This window comes from Aythya marila (assembly GCF_965140915.1).
Source record: "Aythya marila genome assembly, chromosome: 1".
Lineage (NCBI taxonomy): Eukaryota > Metazoa > Chordata > Aves > Anseriformes > Anatidae > Aythya > Aythya marila.
In genome coordinates this window covers 114143689-114167805 of record NC_139042.1, presented here as the reverse complement: position 1 = coordinate 114167805, position 24117 = coordinate 114143689, and the positions used below count along the sequence as shown (strand labels likewise).

Here is a 24117-nt window from a genome sequence, read left to right as displayed (position 1 = left end):
CAGGGAGTCCTGAAGAAAAGACTGCTATTGCACTCAAAATCCTACCAATTAGTGTTCTGAACTACTTGGGCATTTCTTGTGTCACTGGTTGGTAAGCTGCTAGTTGAACAGTGCACCTCAAATTTAAGGCAGGTGTTGCTGGGAATGTAATTACTTGTTTGCTCCCACCTGCTACTTGCTACTCTTTTGTGGTTTTCACAAGTGTGCTGATGTGTGGTGAGTAGTGACTTGTGATTTAGGAAAAAATATATATTTTTTGTCTGATATAAATACTTGGTGTTCACTAACAACAGGGATGTGAAGCTAATGTTTTTAACAACAATGGTGTCTTTGGATGAGATGTTATTTAAATAGCATAGCATAGCAAATAATGGAAAATGAAACCATATAGTACTGTAACTCACTCACACAGCTCTGCTGTTAACATTGCATGGAGGGGAATCAGTGAGCTTTCCATCCCACTGTTGCTAGCATTTTGCACAGTAGATGAAGGTAAAGTGAAGAACAGTGGTTATCCAGCACTGCACAGGTCTGCAGGTTTCTGTGACTCACACTGTCAGGGACAGGGGAGATGGAGGTGGGTGCTGTCAGTGCTCTGCTGTGGTTTAAGTTGTTCTGATGTGAAAGTGGGAAGAGTGAAAGGCTGCCAAATTCTGCTTGTGTCTGCTAAATGGTCACCTGTTCTTTCTCCTATCTATTGTGCAAGGCTCATGAGATCTATAGTAGAAGGTGCAGTGTCAGAGAGGAGCAGCAAGGCCAAGGACTGCTCTGAAATCATTATTCTGATGGAGGCATGTTCCTTCATATAAAGATTAAGGTGTATGCTAGATAAGAGAGAACTCAGTACCCTCGTTAAACTGTGTTGGGGGGAGAAAGCAAGGTTTCTGTCCCTACACCAGCCAACCTCACAGAGCAGAAAAACTTCTTTAGGGGATGTTGAGAGCTCGGCTGGAATGAGACTGAGTAAGAATTATTAATTCAGTGTTGAAGCATCCCTGTACAATGAGGGTGAAGTAAAGGTTTGAAATAAGTATTTGGGGTTGTTCTGGTATTTTGGATTTCTTCATTTTTCAGGTATTTGCTTTGGAATCCCCATTAAGTGCTCTCATTTTACTAGTTGACTCTCCTGAGGCCTTGTCAGCTTATAGCAATATGTCCCTGATTCATTAAAGAATGAGAAGGTACTTGCAGCTTAAAACTTCTTGAATATCAAAAAAGTCTTTCCAGCCCAAGTATAGACAGGGTAGTTCTTCATTTTGTTGTTACTTGGTGACTGTTTTAGCATCTGCTGATAAGCACATACCGCTCTGCAGCTCTGAAGTGTCAGTGTTTCACTGCTGGGTGAGTTGTTAGATATCTTGAATGTGCTTCACAAAATGTACAGAATGTCTTAGACTGTTTTCTATGTTGGACGATCCTAAGGCTTAGGTGCTACCGTTTCTTACTACTACAAAGTAGGAGGTATCAGAAGCATGATTAAACCAGGCATAGGGAAAAACTTAAAAACAAACTTCGCATGTTGTAGCATGATGAGGAGTAACTGGCACCTCCACAGCAGCCCAGCTCTGTTTAAGTGAGGCTGGAACCTGGATTGTTATCAAGCCCATGCCATTAATTTCAGATGCTTTTCTAGCAAGCTTGAAATGAATCACCATGTGACTAATCAGCTATGAGCCCACTAGCAGAAGGCTGGCTAAGCACTGGTCAATACAAAATCTGCCAATTGCTCAAGCACAGCAGAAGTTAGGCAAACAGCTACTGTCTTCTAAAAATTGCAGCCTGAGCACTCTCACTGCTGTTGTTGACAGATAATTTGAAATCTGAGGGTTTGTGGGTTTTTTCTCTTTACGAAGCTAAGCTCCACAAATCAATGTTGCTATGGAGAAGTGCCATGTAATCATCAAGGGCAGACGATGAACTAATTAATTGTAGAAATCCAACTGTAGCACTGACGATACCCCTGGGACAAGGAACAGTTACCGTTAAATTCGATTGGGCATTTTCAGGGAACCAGTGTTTCCTTGAATATACTATAGTGCTGGCTGATCAACTGTGACAAATGGAAGTTCAGGTCATGAAATGTGTGTAACCAATGATGCAGATGCCCAGCTACTTATGCCTGAACAGGCACATCTGACTTCTGCTTTTTGTACAGATTTGGGGAAAGGTCCGGTTTTGCCCAGAAACATGCATGCATGAGTTTGGATCACAAACTGTTCAGCTGAAGGTGTGTAGAAACTGTTATTTGATTGATACTTTATTATTGGTCTAGATGTAATATTTCAATGAAAGGAACCTGCTGATTGCAATGTGTTTTTTATATAATGCCTCTCTCTCCTTTCTTGTCTACTATGTTCAGTTTTGGCTAGGAAATCCATAGTCCTGTCTTCCTGTTCTGAGCTGCTTGAAAAAGAGTAATATTAAGCAGCAGCCTTTAAGATGTTTAAATAGAGGCATTACTTCACAAGAAAGGAAGAAAAACAGCTCTGAAAATGCATTAAAAATAATATGGGGAACTGCTTATGAAGTGTGACTTCTTAAGGTTTTAAATCTTGTTACCACAGAGTCACTGATCAGTTTGATATCAAGAGAATGGTGGAAATCTCAAAAGGCTGGAGAAAGAGGTAAGAGATCAAGTTGTTTTCAATTTGAAAAAGTTATAGTTGCTAAGGTTAGCAATTCAGCATGAGAGGCATCATTCCTGGCTCTGATGGCTGAGAGAAGAGGAAGGTGGGAGATATCATAAATTGCACATTAGTATTGTATCAATCAGAAAGGAATTGGATGCCCTTTCAGTGTACTGTGTGCATCCCAATGTGTAACCTCATCAGTCAGGGCCAAAAAGGGCAGAGAGCCTGTGTTACCTCATGTTTGGAGACTCCTTTGAAAGGAAGACACAAACTTTCTTAAAAGGATGCGGAGATGTGTCCTTTCTGGATATAAATCTGAAAAGGCGAGTGTTGTGCTTGGCTTGGCCTGATCAAATCCCCCACACCTCAGTAAGAAATGTTAATCTGTAGTACAGCAGGGCCTGGCTTGGTAGTGTGGAAGAATTGGGAAATTAGCATTTCTGAATAATTAAGAGTTCCCACTAATCAGGCCTGTGAGAAGTCTTTCACAGTGCCATGGCATGTCAAGAGAGACACTGGTAAGGCTATTCCAGGTGCAGGATAAACTGAGTTTACCCACATTTGCCAAAGGTGCATTTCAGCAGCTGCTTTAAGTGCTTGGAGCTTCATTTCCAATTCAGAAGGTGGATTTGTAAATGCCTAATGAGATCTGTCTGCTTTCCAGCTGCGTGTGCTGCTGCAAGTACAGCTGACCTGTCTCAGCTCTCAGGTGGCTCTGAGAAGGAAAGCAGGGCATTAGTGAGGGGGCTTGGCTGTGTACCCCCTCTCCTTAGGTGGGCGAGGAAGGGAGACTCTGCAGTGGGGTGCTGGAGGCTGCTGTGGACCTGCAGATAAGGCTGCTGTGGGCTGCCCTTGAACCTTAGGGAGGAGGACAGCCTTCTGAGGAGTGTCTTGAGCAGGTACCTTGACTGGACTGTGGTCACTGGGGGGGAAGTGTATTTAACAGGAAGGGTAGGCCTGTTGTGCATGGCACTGCTAGGCCACAGCTGGGAGCCCTGGGTGGTGTGTGTGTGCAGAGTGATGGGCCTCAGGTGGCAAACCTGTTGTGCTCCTGCCCTTTTCTTCAAGGGGAAGGCCTATCCCTTATTGTAGTGAGGTTGCTGGCCTGGATTAACTAGCAGTTTGAACCAGCGGAAGAAAATGCTGCTCTCTCAAGACTGCTCTCTCAAGACTGTTCATGGTATTAGTGCTTGAAAAATAAGTGTATTTGTAGTGAAGTGCAGCTACGGGGCACAGGAGGAGAGATGGCATTTGCGGAGCAGCAGACCCTTCAAATTGTAGGTCATCTTGCTTCTAATAAATTGCTTTGACATTGAAAGAAAGAATAGCAAATCGCTATTTGCTATAAAAGACTAGTTGTCTTGTTTTGACCGAGTTGTTGAAGTAGTGCTGAAGGAAGCCCTGCCGAGGGAAGCTCATTTGCACAGGGTTGCTGTTACTTATCGCCTATAGCAATGATCTCAAATATTGGAGCAGCGATTTCTGGTACAGCACAAGGAAGGATGGTGCTCGGGATTGAAGAAAAAAGTGGAGAGTGGAGTCATGGAAAGGCTTTGGGGTAGTTCAGTCATAGCCACTACATGTGAATGCAGACAAATAACAGAATAGGAAATCTGCAGAAGGCAGCTGCTTATGGATAAAGAAAAAACAGTAACAGAAGTCAAACCAGCATGGTATGAAAATGGATATAAGGAAATGGGGAAACTGTAGTGCACTTGTGCTGAACAGTGGATTGAAAGGGTTGAATGTTTCTGTTGACCATCAAATAAATGTGAGGGTTCTAACCAAGGTGCAAGTGCTGGAAAGCATATTGCCAGTTGCTGACACCACATTGGTGCTGTCAGAAGAGCTCTGAGTTGAAAATGAGAAATTAGCTGTTCTAGGTGAGGTAATGGAAATCTTGAACACAACCTACAGCCTCATGTGATAACGATAGCAATGGGAAGATGCTGTCACTGCTGTTGTCTCGTCTGAGATGCTTGTACCACTGTGACTTCTTGAGTATAAAACAATTGTGTTAACATCTTGCTGCACACCACAGAGATCCTGGAGTTCCTCTATCTCTTAACCTGATGCTATACCTTGTCTCAAAGCAGTTCAGGCAGCTAGCAGGCTCGCAAAAATGTGAACTGAAAGTTCTCAGGAATCCCTTAGATTTGGTCTTGCATCGTAAGTTCATTAAGATTGTTCTCAAAACCAAGTAGAGTTGCACTAGAAGGCAGAAAAAACAGAACTGGGCTAGTCTGTATTAGCAGAAAGAAGTTGCTCACAGAAACAAGTGGAGTCATAAATACAATCAGGTAAAGATGATTTTTCCCCCCTGTTAACAGGTAATTACTTCTTGTTCTTGGCATAATTATAGTCATTTTACATCTTAATTTGACTATAATCAATGTTTCCTTACCCCTTTTTTTCTTGAAAAATAAGAAAATATCTTATTACTATTAGCTACTTATTACTATTAGGTACTCAGGTGGTCTGTTAATAAGCCTGAATCTGAAGCACTGAGGTCTTTGTCTCTATAATGGTCTCTATAATGAAGTGGATGTTTGAGTTCTGAAGCTCACCCATTAGTACATGTATCCTGTTTACAGATGCTACATGTTTGACAAAATACCTACATTCATTTTGACTGAGGAGAAAAAAGGTGCTATTTTATCCATTTTTAAAAGATGCCATTTTTGTAATACAGAATTCATCACGTGTATTTGTTGATCACAATTGTGATCACCTCCATGGGACTACTAAGGATTTAAGTCTTTTCTCCAACACTTCTACTTGATGTCAACTGCTTAGATGGAAATCAACTCTTCCCACTGTAGCTAACCAGCTTGTTATAGGTTCTTTCATCCTCCTGCTTTACTCAGCTTTTTTCATATTTCCTGGTCCCACCACCAGTCCTTTCCCTGAAAAAAAACAAACAAACAAACTTCTTCATCAGGTTATAGTCTTGCCAATCCAACTTCTACGTTTATCCCTGTCATGTTTTGTTGCTTTTTCATGCAAGGCATCACTGGTTTTATTTCACTGCCCAGACCTCAAGCCTTTGCTACAACAAGCTGTAAACTCCTTCCTCTTCCTGTCCATTTGGTCACTTTGCACTGTAAGAAGCTACGGTTTTAACTTCTCAGTATAGATGCTGGTTTTTGAAAGAGGCTGAACCAGTCCCCCAGCTGCTACTTCCACCACACAGCAAATCCAACTGTTCATCTTACTTGCTGTCAGGAGTCTGACAGGTGAATCAACTCCAGTCTAATTATGGTTGCTTTGGGGGGCTGTTATCTTTCAGCGGGGTTAAAGACTTGAACTGCAACCACCTGACTGCTCAATCTATTCACTGGGCATCAATGACTGTGTTTAGGCAAGACTGATCACCTGCCTGGCATTAGTCTCCTGTTTGGCTGTATTAGGCATGTTCACTCTGAAATCTCTACCCATTAAAACTTGGGCCTGATATTCATATTCACCCAAGAATTAAAAGATACACTTTGTAAAGTCATCTCAATATGATAAATTCAGAGTTCACTGTTGCTTTCTTGACAAAGAGTAGACCCAAACTAACTAACTGTCAGTGGAAAGTCTGGTCTGCAAAATCTGTCTTCTAGGGAGACCAGTAATTACTGAGAGAAGGAAATAGAACATGGGCTTGAGCAATAAATGTCTACAGAGTTAAATTCAGCTAGTTAAGCTGGCAGGAATTAATCTGTTAGAATCAGAAAAATACTCTGTACATTGGTAATTCTTTAGAGGACTAAAAACAGGTCTGCCCCTCAAAGTACAGAAATGTCATTGATATGGTAGTTTGTCAGGTTCTATGTTGCTGCACAGTAGACAGACTCTGGCCAAGAAATGTCAGACCTTGTACTAAGTGCATTTAAAAGGGGGTTGAAAAAAAGATGTAATAGGAAAAAAAAAATCAAGTTTTTGTGGGCAGTTCTGAACCTTTTCAGAAGTTATCATTTCTTTCCTCTCAGAGGGTGTGTGGCAGAAAAGCTAAGCACATGTTGGTGGATCAGATTTATTCTCCATGAAGAAGCTGTTAAAAGCTTGTTGGAAATTACAGGAAAGTGCTTTAGAGGACAACAGTGTCACCAGATAATGCATTGTCTGTATAGGTGTTGGGTTCGAATGTGAGCCTGCTACCTCGGAGCTTGATTTAAAATCTCCTTCCCTACCAAAGAAACAAATCTATTATTTTGATTTGTGTAGGCTTGAATCTGTAACAGTCATTATCTCTCCTAAAGCTTAGCAGAAGTCTGCTAAATCAAGGGAACCCAGTATGTGATTGCTAGCGTGTAGGATATGGTGGACCCCATGGGTGATACCCATGGCAACCGTGCAATATTTTAGAAGTGTGAATTAGCTGTCCTTCAAAAAGTTTCCCTATAATCTCCAGTGAGACTTCTTATTTTTTTTTAATTTAAATAAATCTTAGGTGAATGGCACACTTGTCATCTCTCCCACTGAATTATTTATTCACTTCCAGCACCTACTTGCTCATTTGAAATCCTGTGCTGTCACGTATTCATCAAGGAAAGCGGTCTTTGTTCAGTCTGAGAAAATGCTCAGACTCTGCATATCTAGCAGTATCCTCTGCCTGGGAAAGAGGATGTTTGAGAAGAGAAAGCCCTCATTCCCCTGACCCCTCCTTTGGTCTCTTAATTAGACTCGGAAGCTGAATAAAACAAGCATAAAATTTGGCACAGAAGAGCGATGGACTTGGGGTCAGAATGGAAGTAGCATTTGGGCAAGCGTGGAAAGCCAAGGCACTGATAAATTCATGTGCATCAATATTCTTGTAGAGTGATTACAATAATTATGTAGAAATGTCAGGAAAGGAATGGCCATGAAAGAACAAACCTGATACATGAAAATACTCTTGTATGGTTAGTTGTGGGGATAACTGGGTAACAGAAAGGCTTTGGGGTTCAAATTGTTGATGTTGGGAATCCTACTGTCTGGTGCTTTATTACTAAGTGGTTTCCCCAGAGGTTTTTGGTCTAAACTCTGAACCTGCTTTCCAGTTTTCTGCAAGTTTGTCTTGATATAGACGCATTTACTGTATTTCTGGCATTATTGGTCTTTTTGTCATTTAAGCATTATTTAAATAGCCTAAATGTCTGTTCCAGATCCTGCTATTTTCTGATGTTAAAAGGATGTGTTGTCCTTGTGAGTCAGCCACGTCAGTTCTGTTTCCATTTCCTAAATCCTCATGTGGCAAGGAAGAAGAAATTTTTAAAATGAGTAGGTAAGTCCCTAAGGACAGTGATTCTCCCCAAACAGCCAAGTGTTCAGCCTCTCACAGAAGCGACACTGCTGCATGAAACCATCAGGAAGAGGTCCTGGTGGATGATTTAATGGGTAGTGTTTTGTGGCCTGTTCCTGTATTATATGATAAGGTAGGTCCAAGAATGAGCTGTCTTCTTTTCATTACCCTGATGCTGTAGTACCATCCAAGGCAAGAAGACGAGGGCTTAAATGGTGTAGTTTGGAGGGGCTCAGGGGAGAGAAATCAAGAGGAGGAACACAAGGCTCAATGTTCTCATTGCTTTCATGTTGTCATTTGAGTGAGGCTGATTGTTGCATATGTTTGAAACTCCAGTGATCTCAGGATATAGGTTTGAGGGAGGCCGGTCTGCAGGCTGACAGCCCGTACTGGTGGGCTGCAGATAGCCCAGGGTTGCTGTGGTGTCGAAGTGCCTGGCATGCTTGTGGATGAAGTTACAGCGTGTAAGCAGGCTTGTGGCACATTCGGTTACATGAGTAGGAGTTGAAATGAGGGCGTTAATAGTCAACCTTGTCAAATGGCAACTGTCAAAAGACAGAATACATCCTACATATTTCCTGCATTTTTTTTCCAAGGGATTCCTGCCTTATTGGGAAAGGTGATGCCATCAGTTAAGTTTTATTGACACTGAAGGTACTGTTTGTATACTGGGCTTGCAAATAGAGGGTTTTTTCGTATGATGATGGTCTAAGTCTATTTGAATGATCTTAATCTAAGAAGATAGGTTGATATACTTTCCATTTGAGCTTAAAAAAAAATCCTGGTAGAACTGGAAATCAGAAAATATAAATATATATACATATAATTACATATATATAAAGTTATATATATATATATATATATAATATATTATTATATATAATATATATATAATATATAATTATATATAATTATATATATTGGCATAACAGCATTGTAATACAGCTTCTACCTATAGTTAGTGGCCTTTTTGGTGTGCCAGGTATCCTTGCCTTGCCAAATTACAGGTGAAGCATGCCCATAGGCAGAATTGGAAGTTGGCAGATCCTGTCTCAGAGGCAAAATGCCACGCAGCAGGTGACCAGCAGCGCATTGCCTCTGAACGAAGCCAGGGCTCCTGCCTAACCCGCACTCAGCGTGCTCAAAGCTGGAGGCTGCTGCCTCTCCCAAAATGCCACAGCTTCCACTGGCGTCGTGTGTCACTTCAATCTTGTCACAGTCTGTTGGGCACATGCGATGTGGCAGCAAAGCCCAGAAGCTGCTTTGACAGATCTCTATCCTGAAGCTATATCAGGAACAAATTTCAGTGTAGGGAAACATGCCAAAAAACTGCAGATCGGATTGCTCATACATGTGGTTGCCTATGTCGTTGTGAAGTCGAACAGAACTGGACACGGAGAAACCATTCAGTGAACTGTTGCTCAGGCTGGGATGAGTTTTCCTGTAAAACCTTTGAATTAATTTCTGGGGAAGGAAAATAAGTTTCAGTTACTGTAAATAACGATAGAGAAATCATAACAAGTCATTCTGAAGTCCAGGCACATCTTGAAAGGGATGAGTCTTTGTGTCTGGCTTCTTCAAAATGATTGTATTAATACCCAGTGCATATTGACATAATCTCCAGGAAGTTTTCCAGCAGTGCTTTATCTCTTGCATTTTCAGATCAATAACACAAAATTAGACACTGTAAAACTTTTTTTTTTTCTTCCTAATGGCTATTGCTGACTAGCTCAAAAAGGATTCCAGTAAACTAATCTTATTCAGAGATTATTGTCTCTAATTGGGAGATGCTGATTAGTTACAATATGTTAATGACAATTGAGGAGTAAGACCAGTAGTCAGATCAAGAGATGTAAACAAATCTAAATATAGGAGGTAAAAAGAAAGTGGACAGTTTGAAGCCCATTACCAAGGGCATTGCTAGCACAGCCATTGGAATACATGGGGAATGGTAATAGAAATCATGTGCAGTACAAAAATGTCAGTAAAATACTATCATTGCCCCTTACAGTGACGAATCTAACAAGTATCTTCTTACTAAACACATTACCTGTGCAATATACATTAGTGTAAGGGTTTGTCCACTTGTTGTATGTGATTTTTTTTTTATGCTGAAGGTCAAATTGGCTTCTTGAAAATCTTCACCTTCTCTTTGCTCTTTTCCTTCTGTTTCATTTTTACCATTAGTAGAAAGGATCACAAAGGCTCATTTGAGATGTTGTAACCTCAGAGCATGTATCCTGTTATCTTGTTGTACAGCATGAGCAAAGGCAATGTATAGGAAGCATCTTTGGTTTTGACATGGCTTAGAAGTAGTGCTACGTCTAGATAACTCTCTGTAGTGTCCAAGTGACAGGGTCCAGGTATAGCCAGATGTCTTAGTTGTTGTAGGTCACAGATGACTGAGGCTGCTGATAGTTCTTTCACAAAACACCCAATAGCCTGGGGGAAGTAAGAAGTGCTAGCTACAAAAAATAAAGTCAAAAGCCTGGAAGAAACAAAAATCCAAATAAAAGTTGGTTTAGAGAGAAGGAACAGCTGAGCTGCAATGCCAGCTAGTAAATATAGTGGTGGAAGGACTGTAACTAGTTTGTCCCTGCACAAGCAATAAGGAGCCAGAGGCTAAAACATGAGAAATGCACAGCTTTGACAAAACCACTATTTGCCAACCTGACCCAGCATTACAGAAATCAATACATGTAAAAAATGTGGTATCTATGAACTGTGCTTTCACTTTATTTAAGTGAGGGGGTTGTATGGATCCAGATGTTGCCTTTGGTTCTTTAATATCTTGGAGAACAGTGGAGGACCCGATATGGAAACCTTTTTTTCCTGAAACTGCATGAATAAATGGCTTTTAAAGTTAATTGCACCTTTCCTTTTGGATATTGTTACTGTCTGTCAACCTCTGGCATCATTGGAATAGAGACAGCTTGCTAGGTGCTATATAAATAGCACAGAGAAACCTTGTTTTCAGGAATAATTTCAAGAGGATTTCTGCTTCTAATTTGTTTGGTGATTTAACAACTCCCAATGTATCTGTGTTTTCCTGGGCTTTTTGTAACCCCACTTACAAATTTGAGCTGTTGTGATTTATTTTTTGTAAGGTATTCTCTACTGCATGTTCTCTACTGCGTTCACCTGAGTATGCACTTGTACAACTTCTTGTATCTTGTTGGCTTAATATATTAGGAATCCCCGTTACATCACTATATAAAAAATGTAAGATGGTTTCCAATTCTGTTCTGGAGTCATGTCTTTGGCTCTTAAGTTGTGTCCTTTATTCCTTGTGCAAGCTACTCTGCTGATAGTTCTGTAAGTGTTATATTGAAGGGAAAAAAATGGAGTATGTCCTGAATGCCTTGCAGTTGCAGTAGTATACACACAGCATACAACAAATACTTCTGTCAATACTTGGGCTTTAAGTTCTGAAAGGGATGCATATATGCTACAACTTTGTAAAGGACAAGGAAGTAATGTGGAAGATGAGTTTCCATGTGAATTTAGGACTTATTAAAAAAAAAAAAAAAAAGTATGAGAGGTCCACGTCAGAAAGTAATCAAAACTTTGATGCGCTATAAAAGTGTACGTCTGAAATGTTCTTGGCAAGTAAAAGTATTACCAGGCAGTACCTTAACAGTTTTCCTTGTATGGCTCTGCAAGAGAAATGTGGCTGTTGAAAAATTTGACTGTGAGCTTGTGTTAGCTCAGGTTGCCTCACATGGGCCCAAAGTTTGTGCAGCCTCACTCAGAGATAGCTCAAAGCAGTCACCCTGCTTCAAGAAAATACTCTAAGGTAAGCATTTGATAAAACAATGATTCTTTGAGTGCTGGAAGAAAGATGTGTTCCTCTAAGCTTCACCTAGAGAATGGAGCCTTCCTGAACTTGTGCTTCCATCTCTCCTGCTTAAGAGTGCTATTTCCAAGCCTTTCCTCCCTCAGACATAGCATCTGAAAATAAATGAGCAGGATCCTAGATGAATCAGTCTAAAGTAAACCTGTTTCCAGAAAGAGGGTGTTCCTCTGTAACAACTGGTAAATAGGAGAATGATCTAAGTACATCAGTGTGGGTGCTGTGGAGGATACCATAGGGTACAATTAGCTGGCTGGTGCTCAGAGGTTGCCACTTCCGAAGGGTAGAGCAAGTTGTCTGAAAAACTTGTGGCACCAGTGTAGATGATGACTTGATTGAGAAACTGCTGTGTGTGACTATAAACAGCAGATGAAGCGGGGCCCTGGACGCTGAAGCAATGGGAGGTTTCCTCACTCGGCCCACGGGTTGTATTCCAAGTGGGTTGATGTTTTATTGTAGCTATTTCATGGCATGTTGTTCAAACCAGTGGGCTGTATGAGGGAGTTGAGGAATGGTGATAACTCTCGACAAGCTGTTCTAGACCATGGAAAAAATTGTATGGGTGTAATACGAACTTAAAGGATCAAAGGACTTGTGGGTGTAAAGGGAGTAATTTTGACACCAGAGCTCCACTGAAGGGAGACAGAAGGTACTCATTGGATAGCCACGTGCCCCCATAAGCCAGAAATATTTGTTCATTGTAGGTGATGTTTAGCATTGTAGATACAGAAAAAGATTTAGTACTACATTTTCTGAGTGTTACTTTCAGCATACGCTGTCTTGTGAAGGAGAAAGGAAGATGTTAAGGCAATAAGACAGACGTTAATCATAATTTTCTTTCTTGGATCACTGTTAAGCAGCTGTCTTATTCATTGCTTCATTTCCACCAGGGGCCGATGATGTGGAATTACAGTACTTTTATAGCAGCATCTGTCTGAGCCCACTTTGGAAACATTGGCTCATTAGCAGGAAGCCACTCAAAAATGTTCCACCTTGCTTTTCTGCGGCTTAGCATAACCAGGATGTAGACAGCACGTTTTTTTCCTCTGGAACTGCTAAAGTAAGGACTACTGTTGAGCTTTGTGCATGTTGGTCGTGCACCATGGGATCGGGACCACAGCATGTGACAGACTGCGGCTTGATTGCAAGTGGTCCTGGGGGGTGAGTGGTGTCTGTGTGTGGGAGGGCCCACACAGCTTGACTGGAAACTTAAGATCAAGCTGTCTCATAAGGTTGCTGTAGTTAGCTTTTTCCAGCTGGGTTGTTCATGCTAAGATCTCTTTTCGTATTACAGCATGTGTGTTTCCCCCATTACTTTCCTCCTCCACCCTTGTGAATCAGCAAAGACTCCATAAAAATGAAAAAAAAAAAAAATGCTAGGGAAGTATTTGGAGGCTTTTAGGGTGAGGAAGGGATAGAAGTGTGTGTTAAAATTAATAATTGTTCTTTTTTGTTGTTCTTTGTCAGCAATGGATGTTGTCACCCTGCTGTTGTGTCTGAACCTTAAGCACTAAGCATAATGTAGACATAAGGCCATACCAGTCAGCGAGGTGTCTGGCTGAAATGTGGGCCCTCACAGGCAGGTTCCCAGGTTGAGGTTCAAGGTAGTGCAGTTGAAAATTTCAAGACATACTCTCAGTTTCTGAAGCAAGAAGTTATATTCTACATTCTCCAGCAAGAAGGTTCCTGCTATATTTAGCACTGAATACTGTGTGCAGTTCTGGTCTCCACAGTATAAAAAGGATGTTAAGGTCCTTGAAAGTGCCCAGAGGTCAATGGAGCTGGTAAGAGCTGGAGAGCGTGTCCTTTGAGGACAGGCTGAGGGCACATGGGTTGTCTCATTTGGAGAGAAGGAGGCTGAGATGTGACCCCACTGTTCTCTGCTGTGTCATGAGGAGGGGAAGGGGAGAGGGAGGGATGTGCTGCTCTCTGCTCCTGGTCACAGATGACAGGATGTGTGGGAAGGGTACAAAACCTTCCTGGGGTGGGGGGGGTGTTGTGTTCAGAGTGGACATAAGATAAAAAATTACTTCAAGGGTGGTCGAACTCTGGAATAGGCTTCCTGGAGAGGTGGTTGATGCCCCTTGCCTGTATTCAAGAGGCAGTTGGATAATATCCTCAATAATATGTTTTAACTTGTATTTGCTCTGAAGAGGTCAGGCAGTTGGACTAGAGGATCTTTGAAGGTCCCTTCCAACTGAACTATTCTATTCTGTTATTGTATGTAGTCCAGGCATGCAAACAGCTGAGTGTTCTTGAATGTGTTGAAAGGAGGATTTCAGCTGCTCCTTATACCATCCTTTTTAGGAAAAGAAATCATACATAATGTCTGAAGGGCAATCAACACATGTCAGTTATAGCACAGCATAATTGCTGATCCACTCATGGCTAGATGTGACACTTGCACATATTCTGGGCATGCATGATCACTGGAAGTGCTTACAGAAATGACCGTGTCCCTGTGCTAATATGTGTGTAGGTTTAAATGACAGACCATGCTGGAAAGCAGGTTGTAGGCAAGGTTGAGGTAGGTGAACCTTCCCCTCTGCTTAGCTCTACTGAACCTGAGTCTGGAGTCATGTCTAGTGCTGGGGTCTCCTGTCTAGCCCAGGAGAAGAGGAATATGAATGTATTGGAGCAAACTCAGGAAAGGGAGACAAAGATGTCTAAAGGACTGGAGCATCTTTCAGATGAGAAGAGGCTGAGAGATCTGGGACTTTAAAGCCATGGGAAGAGAAAGCTCTGGGAGGATCTCATCAATTCATATAAATATCTGAAAGGGGGAGTGAAGGAAAGTCAGACTCTTTCAGTGATGCCTAGTGGCAGGACAAGAGACAGAAGACATGAAAATTCCACCCAGTTCCATAAGAAAACACTTTTTTTTTTTTTTTTTCTTTTTTTTTTTTAATGTGAGTGTGGTTGAATACTGAAACAGGTTAGCCAAAGAAGTTGGCCAAGTATCCATTCTTGGAGATGTTCAAAGCCTGGCTGGACACAGTCCTGGGCAATCTGCTCTAGCTGTGCATTGTAACCAATAGGAGGGTTAACTAGATGATTTTAGAGACTTTTTAACAATTCTGTGAAAAGAGCTGAGTTGTCTCTAATAGAGAAACTTGAAAGAGGAAAACTTCATTTGAGTAGAATTTGGATTAAGAGTAACAGGCTTAGCTCAAAAGAGCTCTGGCTTTATGAATGTATGCAACAGTAGAGGGGCTTTTTTTTTTTTTTTTTTTTTCCCCCAATCTTCATTATTCTACAAGCTGTGTTCAGTGGTGATTGACATAAGGTTATAGCAGTGCAGATCCTGCTGGGCGTAGGATTTGTTCTTCAATGGCTTTCTTCTTTCCTCGAAGATCTCAAAAGATAGCAGTAGGCAACTATGTGCTTTCTCAAGTTAGACTTCTGTGGGTTACACCAAGTACTCTACTGTGCATATTCAATATCTATGAAGGGTTGGTTTTGCCTGAACATGCACATTTTTCTCTGCCAGAAGGTGGTAACATCTGATTCTCTAAACTACATTTAAAAAAAAAAACACTATTTCATTTGGCTTATGCTGTCGGGACTTGATTTTTTTTTTTTTTTTTTTTCACAGCCTAGTAGATTAAGATTCACTATATTTAGTCTCTGTGACAGCCAGTTAGTTTAGGCAAAAGAGAGAAATCTGCAAGTACTTTCCAGACTTCAACTATTGCCCAGGAAGCACCTGGGTATTCAGGAGAGCAAACCAGACCATCTGCTTCCCCTCCCACTCATATTTGGAGATGGACAGTGAGGGAATACTTGAAAAGAGGTGCGAACTTTTGTTTTATAGTCTACTAAAGTTGCAGTTCAAATTTTCCTGGTGCATTTCAACACAAATGAGGGCAATTTTGACTGAAGTTTGGCTGAAAAGTTGTGCAGTGTAGCCTCAACAAGGTGAAAAATTTCAGTAGATAAAACCTTGTCGTAATGAACACACATGATAAATACGTAGACATTTCCAGCATTGTGAATCCAGCCAACAGCAGAGAAAACAAGTAATTGGCTGACTAACAAGGCTAATAGGTGTACATTCAGGAATAACATATGTCTGACTGTCCCGTTGTACTGGGTCTGGCTGGAATGTTAACTTTCCCGGCAGCAGCCCATACAGTGCCGTACTCTGCACTTGTAGCTGGAACAGCAGTGTTATTACACCAGTGTTGTGTCTACTGCTGAGCAGCAGTGGCACAGCATCAGGCCTTTCTCTAACCCTCCTAGGGGGTGGGCAAAAAGTGAGGAGAGAAACATCACTAGGGCAGCTGACCTAAACCAATCAAAGGGATATTCCATACCATGTGGTGTCGCACTCAGCAATAAAAGGTGGAAACAAGAAGAAGAGGGGAGGGGTGGGCTCTCGTTGGGAAAACGTCAGTCCTCCTCTCGAACACCAGCTACGTGCATTGAGGCCCTGCTTCAAGGACGTGGTCAATCATCGCTCATTTGTGGGAAGTAGAGAGTAATTTCTTTCCTCTGCACTTCCATATAGCCTTCATTTATTTTAGTTGTTTGTTTTCCTCCCTTCTTTTTATTTTTCCTTTTCCCCTCCCTTTTCCCCTTTCCCTTTTTATTTCCCCTTAGTTAAATTGTTTAGTTCATGGTAGTCTTTATTTAATTATTATAATTATTTCCCTTTAATTAAATTATCCTTATCTCAACCCGTGAGGTGTTCTTTGCTTTACTTCTCCCCCTCCTCATCTAAAGGAGGGGGAGTGAGAGAGCGGTTGTGGGTTTAGCTGCCCAGCACGGTAAAAACCACGACACCCGTGCTTGGTGTTTCCAGAACACCTACTTCTAAGGGGCACAACTTCCCCATTTCCAGCTGCTAAACGCAAGATTTCCATCACTTTGAATCTGATCTATGTTTGTAGAAACAAACCCAGTGATTCTCTGGAGCAAGTGTTGCTAATTGAAGCACTCAATGCATTCACATCCATTTATAGCTGAATTTGTATTTTTTTTCCAAATCATCTTTTAATTAGCTCTCGAACATTTGCTTTGCCTGTGATGTGATGTAATTGGTCTTGTGGGACTGGAAGCAACACAGAAGTGCATGCTATTTTTGTGGAGTTTCAGCCTCTGAAAACTTGATGGCACTGAGATGTGTTGTTAGTCTTCTGCAAGACTGGGGTCTATTGGTCATTATAGCCCCATAGCCCACCTTGCTTTGCAAGGCTGCTCACTTCACAGGAGCTCAGGACTGATTTTTATCGGGCTTCACCTGAATTTCTTTGCCAGTGTAGAGCTTTAATTTAGTTTGAAAGAATAATTTCTTTAAGAGTGGGGAGGCTATTGCATAACTTGCTCTTGCTTAGATTTGTATAAGCATGTGGGAATACCATTATTTTATATTGACAAATATAACAAATAGTTATTAATGAAATATTTATGGCTATGGCATAATGTAGCATAGAGGAATGTAGTAATGGTGTGATAGGAGATGCCACCAAAGAGGATGCAGGATGTGATGTAGGGAAGCAGAGGCACAGGGAGATGACAGGTCAGAGGATGGTTCTGGAGACCTCAGAGCTATCAGCAACTCAGATGTACTTGGTTAAAGAAATGCAGAGCTTGACAAAGCCAGTTTTAGTGGTAACAAATTAAAAGAACAGGTATCAAACATTTAAGAACTCCATATGCATGTATATGGCAAGTCAGGATATAATATTGAATTCTACCTCAACAAAGAAAGATTAAGGAGTAAAACTGTTAGAAAGCATATAAGAATCCTTGAGTATATGCCCTGGAGATAGAAAGAAGAAGCTAACAACAATATAAAAGGAAGGAAAATTAAAACAACACAACAATCAGAAGCATTGTGCTCCTCCTGGCAAAGGACTCAGGATGCTGGCAAGCTGTGTTCCCCACAGCTGACTCTCAAGGATGACTTACTATCATACTTGGGAGCTGGAGGAACAGGGGAAGGGAGAACATAACACCAGAAAATGCTTTTGTATAGCAGTCCTTAACTGTATTACTGAGATGTGCACTGAATTATTTAGGCAATTTGGACTCTGAAGGTTAGTATTGTTGTAACTGAACTATAATAACAGTTTATTGTATTTTAGTTAGGCTGTTAAGATTTTAATTAGTCTAACAATAAATTCTTGGCTTCCTAAATGAAGTATTTCCCCTTTTGCCCATAATAAGGTTTTGAGTGCAATAACTTGTCACATAGGTACTACAAGAATTGAAGAATGATTGTGTTCACAGAAAAACAAAGGACTGTGCAGATGCACTGAAAGAAAACATGGAGAGAAATAGACAAAGCCAGAATGATCTTAATCCTGATGACTAATGATAGAATGCTTGCACTGTATTACTTAGGTTATTTTAGCAATCTCCTGAGAAACCCAGTGGGAGGTGTTTCTGGTGATGTATGAAAGATGCCAAAAGAAATAACCGGTGTCTGAAAGAATTTTCCTTCATTAGGTAAAGCAAGGATATGATGAGGGGAAAAAATATTCAGTTGAGATAGCTTGTATAATCCATGCCAATTTCTGCTCCTAGTTTAGTTCATAGTTGATTTGCTGCATACCATTTGCAAGGAGGGGAAGCACTAAAGGCCTGATTCTTTAATGTTCCCAGTACTTTCTTGGTAAGTTTTTTTTCCAGCTGGGTAGTTTCAGCAATGCTATGGAATTGGGAAGGTGCTGCAAAGCTGGGATAAAATAGTGACAACCACAAATTTAATCAAAGCCAACTGCGATTAGGTGCAACAAGATTGTAAGAAAATGTGAAGACTCAACCAATGCAGTCTCTGCTGTTTCTCACCTTCTTGAGAAGTACTATAACTACAGACCATGTCTTTCTCCTGAAAGCACTACTGTGAACAAATAAAAATAGCTGCAATGTTTTAGGATGATTTAGATGCTGCATACCTGCTGCTGGCACCTGAGTAATCAGTCAATCGTATCAAACAAATTTTAGCTACATATCGTGGTGAATCCTAAACAGCAATGAAAGCCTACCTGTTGTGTTAATTGGATGCAAAATAATGCATTAAGCTTTTTGGAGAAGCATAGTTTTATGCTTTATAGCTTTTCTGGTTTTCACTGAGACACTTAACTGAAACTGATAAGTGCTACTTAAGGTCGTAGGGGGGTGAAAGGTTGCTTGTTTACCTTGCCTGACTGCTGCTCCTGCACAAGTAACATATGAAGCTGGCAAGGATCTGGAGGGGAGCACTTGTCTCTGCTGTGGTGAGAAACAGCTTGTTTTCAGTGATGTGTGGCAGGCTGAGGTGGGATACATCCTATACCATGCTATCTAGTGTCACTGGCTTTTTGAGGAGCCAATAGGAGAAGGACCAAGTATCCTTCTGCTCCATGGTGGCAGTCTCTAAGCTTAAGGTAGGCCCCAGGAGCATCACTCTTTAGTGATGGGGGACACCAACTTCCCCCCAGGAGGGGTGTGAGCATCTTATTTGGCTTCAGAACACTGATTCTGCAAAAGGGAACAGCTGTTGCCAAAATATGATAATTACACTGCTGGGGCAAATGGTGCTTCACACACAAATCCAGCCAAGACCCATGTTCTGTAGGTCATGCTCCATGGATTAAATCTCCATGGCTTGAGTATGGAGCTTGAGGCTTGGAAGGGCCACTAGGATGTAAAACTGTCATCTTGGTTTACAAAGCAGGTATTTACCTAAGGCACAAAGGAATTGTCCTCCCACCAACTTCCCAGTGCAGAGATGGACTTGTGTGCCAAAGCTGTGAGGTGAGTGTGTGCTCCTCTACTATGAAATGAGATGCTGACCTCAGTCTGGGGTGAGGGGATCTAGAGTGGCCTTCTTTTTCATTTTCTTTAATCTATAAAAGAATTCTACCTTCCAGTGATACATCTGTTTCACTTGACAAAGTTGACAGCCACTGTGATCGAGCATGTTATTTGGTGCTAAAGGAATGCAGTATAAGAGAAAAGGGACTTTATAACTGATTATTAATCCCTTGGCATCCACAGGTGCAGGTAGGTGGTAATTTGGTCTCCTCCATGGCATGAATTATTCACAGATTTGTTAGAATTTATAAGTAGACATTGAATAATTCTTCTGTAGCCAGATGAGATGAATGACTGAATCAAACATGAAAAACAAGAAACAAAAAAAAGCCTATGTTCCAAAGTGAAAAGTCAGTACGTATTCTCACAATGATTATGGTGTTTTTCTTAAAGCTTTGGCTCACAGTAATCTGTCTAGTGAATTTGAGCAAGAGGAAGGGTTCTAACATGCTGGAGGAACCCTGATGAAAAACATACCTGAAAACATGACAGGAATAAATGAACTTGGTGTTCACCAGCACTTGGAGGATGGAGTGACATAGGTATCTATTCCCCCTGCAGACTATTTCTTGGAGGAAGAAAGTCTACTTTACAGGGAGATCGTGAATCCATAAAGTATAACTTTGTCTTCAGCTTGAGGGGTAGCACTGATGTATTTGGAAGTTAGGATTATGTTCTGATGATTTTGGAAGTCAAGAGATGAAATGCAGTCCAATGACCCTTGGCTTTAAATTCCAGCAGATGATAGTTACTGGGTGCATTTGTGAGGGAACAGTGGGAATCTGGCATGACCTACAGTCACCGCAAAATGGTGTCGTGTTTGAGTAGAGTAGCAAATTCTGTAAGAAGCCAGAGGGTGCTGTGCCTGAGGGATAGGCATAGGTCAATGCAAATGCCTTCATTCTTTACAGTAATAACTTGGATATTTTTAAATTTCTTGGTCGTCTTCCAATTTTCTAAGAGGCTGGGACATATGGGGTCTGTTCTGCTCTTTCTCTTTGTTCTGCTCTTTTTGTTTTTGAGATTCATTCCTTCTGGATATACAGGTAGTTCAGTTATCCACAGTTTAATCACTGCCCCTCTTGGTATTACTACCATTTTGTAATAGAATCTGCTTTGCTTAGAAGTGCTGTGGCTGCTTGTCTTTGCCACTTCATCTTCTGAAGACAAAGATGCCAAATAAGCAATAGTCGTGCTTCTTTGAGGCCTACAGGGATATGTTAAATCAGAGATGTGCTTGATGATGTGGATTTCCTTTTAAAATAGGTGCACGAAAAAGCATTCAAAAATTAGACATACATATTATAACTCCTTCCCAATGGTGTGACAACTAATGGGAATAAAATTTGGGAAGTTTTCATTGCTGGATGTCATGTCTCCTATCAAGTAGACAGCATTAATAAATCAGCTCTTTGAAATATTGAGAGTCCTTTTAAAGTGTGAGGATACGTTTTTTTTTTTTAATCTAGTTTTTGATAGCGTGAGATCCAATCTCAGATTAGGTAGCTCTGCATCTTCATTTGTGCAAATTGCAGCAAAGGTGGTGTACCCCACAGTGTAACTAGAAGTATTGCCTATAAAGATGCTTGATGTCAGTCTGCCTCTATACTTAGTACTGTTTACTCTTCAAGCAGCATAACGTATTTGGATTTCAGCATCACACATGAGAAAGAGAAGGATCAATTGGAAGAAGCCTTGAGGGGGAAAATAAGAAGACGAGGTCTGGATAACTTGTGGCCACTCACAAGCACCTTGAATAATTGACTGAGAGGGAATGCAATAGCAACCTTCAAATATGTAAAAGGATACTGCCTTGTAAAAGAATATACATACATTTTTATTCCATGTCATTAGTGGATAGGTGAGAACATGTACTGCTACAGAGGAGAATCTATGATTCTGTGATTCAGAATGGGTTCCAGTAAAGTTAGCTGATGATGAAGATAGAAAATCCACAGTGGAAGTGGCATGCAGAGGCACAGCTTTTGGATTCTGTGTTGATGAAAGTTAAAAACAAGCCAGGCAAGAGTATGTCTGGACTATCTATAATTAATAGATGTCATTAACTCTGCCTTGCTGACTTCATTCCCTCCTTTAAAATTTGATATGGTATTTCTGCATTATATAGAATGTATTTTTCTGTTAGAACATGGTTGGTAGATTGTGTGTTCAATTACAGTCATTTGTCAGTAAATTACCCTTCATGTTCTGTTAGTAATATTATGCAGCTCTAATACGTGAAGGCCATAATGCATAGTGGGAGTTTTAGCAGGTTATGAAAGCCTGTAGGAAGTCCTTATGCTAACGAGTCTATGGACTGAATGTGCAGGTGAAAAGTGAGAGACAGAATCTAATAATTTTTGTACTGGGCCACATTTTCATTAAAAAGATCTGATCTGAATGATATCTTATGAGTCCTGATATCAATTTGCTGTTTGAGTGGAAGGAGCTTCTAGTAAGGCTGAAGATGACAGGTTTTACATGGTTTCTTTCTGGTTAGTGATAGATTATAGCTGAAAAGCTTACAAAAATGGAACTCAGAAATTGCTGAGAGAGATAAGAGGAAGGCGGTTTTGCTTGTATTGAGTGAGAAAGAGCAATGCAACTTGGCCATGTGGGCTCTGTGCTCACATGTGGTGTGGCTCTGTGGGGGACATAATTCTTCAGCCTGTCAAAGCTCAGGATACAGCAAAAAGTGCTGATGGAACTATTATTCTTTTTATGGACAATCAATTTGTATGGAGCCAGAGCCTTTAAATCTGGCTAATTGTGGGTTGACTTGCAGACAAACACCACCGGAGCTTTAGGTATTTCTGATCTCCCTGAAGGATCTGGGTTTCCTTTATAACATCCTAATTATTAAAAGCTATGCTTTTTAAGATTGCTTTTAATTAAATATACTTACTTAGTTGTTTCCTGGCATATGGATTTCCCAACTCCAGCCAATAATGGATAGCCAGCGGAGCCCAAGCAGACTGAAGATGCTCCTGAAAATCATTTAAATTGTTTCAAACGGATCATCTGATAAATGCATTGGTGTACTTTTTCTATATTCCATATAGAAAAGTCAATAACAATGATGACACTCAAAGACTAGGCTGGCAGCCCCTCTTTTTATATGTGATTTCACTGCTTGTGATTCCAGCTCAGAAAGATGGTGCTTAAAATTAAGGCTATCTTTCTCAGGAATTATTTGACTAATTTGCAGGCCCTTAGGGTGCTACCAAAACAGCACTTTGTAACAGGGTAAAGAAACGCAGCCCTTGGTACTTGAGACAAACTGTGGGTAGAATACAGCGCTCGCAGTATCTTCATTTGGCACAGCTGCCCCTGTGTTGGCACAAGCATCTGATGGACAAATGTTTCCAATCCCGGAGAGGATTTTCCATCCGCTTCACAACCTTAATTGTGAAATGGGAGTAAAGATTGCCACTGAAGCCTTCTTGTGATTTCATTTATTTGTCTGACTGCACCTTAAGCAAAGACTAACCCCTGAGCCACACTTGTACCAAGTCCTCTATGGAGGAGAAAAAATGTGGCTTTGAATAAAGGTTTTGTCACTGGGGATTGTGTGTTCATTGTAACGTGGAGAGTTCTGTCTGCTACTTTTTTGGATCCCACTTCCTGGACAGTTTATAGGTTATATACAGCTACGATGAAAATGTTGCTTTAAGTTCATCTTAGTAGGGGAAATATATAAAATAAAAAAAAAAAGAGTTTTGTCTACTCATCAATACACCTCTGATGAAAAGTATGTTATTCACATCTGGGCATATATGTTGAAGCCTTGGCTTAAAGGCCTTTTGCTCTTGCTTTAAATGTGGGGAAGGGAACAGAAGATTGGAGAAAAATAAATTGAGCTTGATTTTGGCAGAACTGTATGTTGCCATTTTGAGTTTTTCTGCAAGGTGACTAAAATGGAAATAAAAACTGTCTCTATTCTAATGTAGTCAGTAAATCTGCAAGAAATTTTTTTAATTTTCAGATTTCAGGTAATGACTGCACCCAGAAGCTTTGTCAGTCATTCTTTGATGTTTCTTCTCTCCTATTCCCCAATATTAAAACTCTAGAATTCAGTGCTGCTTTTCAGGCTTTTCTTTTAGTACTGAATATGGTACTAATTACAGGGATTTGACAGCTCTTATGCATTCATCGCTTGTACTTGCTCTTACTTTAGATATTTAACTTAGTTGCAAAATAATTCTTCTGGAATTTGTTGTTATAATGATTGCCATTGACAACGTGGCATGGTAGTTCTCATGACATTACATTAGGGAAAAGTGATAGTAATATAGCTCTTGTCTGAAAATGTAGTCATCCAGAGAATATCACAGGGGTGTTGGTGAGAAAAAGGAATATCAGAAACAAGGTCATAACAGATGCTTTGGGGTGTTGGCTGTTGTCTTATGTAATGGGCTTATGCCATTTGGCTATATTTCTTTATAGAAAGAAAGGAACAAGAGGTGTCATGCAAAAGAAGTTATAGGGAGGATGGATGAAAGCAGAGGAGTGTGAAATGATGTCTTTGGGAATACTTGGAAGCAGAACAAAACCACATGGTGAAG

General features: G+C 40.7%; 1 long non-coding RNA gene across 1 annotated transcript in view; it reads left to right on the top strand.

Moving 5' to 3' along the window:
• LOC309879627 overlaps window positions 1-24117 on the top strand; it is a 50996-nt gene continuing 26879 nt past the window's right edge. The window contains exons 1-4 of the long non-coding RNA XR_014317808.1: window positions 1-91; window positions 2156-2227; window positions 2565-2624; window positions 7760-7878. This is a non-coding gene — a long non-coding RNA (uncharacterized lncRNA). The remainder of the gene's footprint in view (window positions 92-2155; window positions 2228-2564; window positions 2625-7759; window positions 7879-24117) is intronic.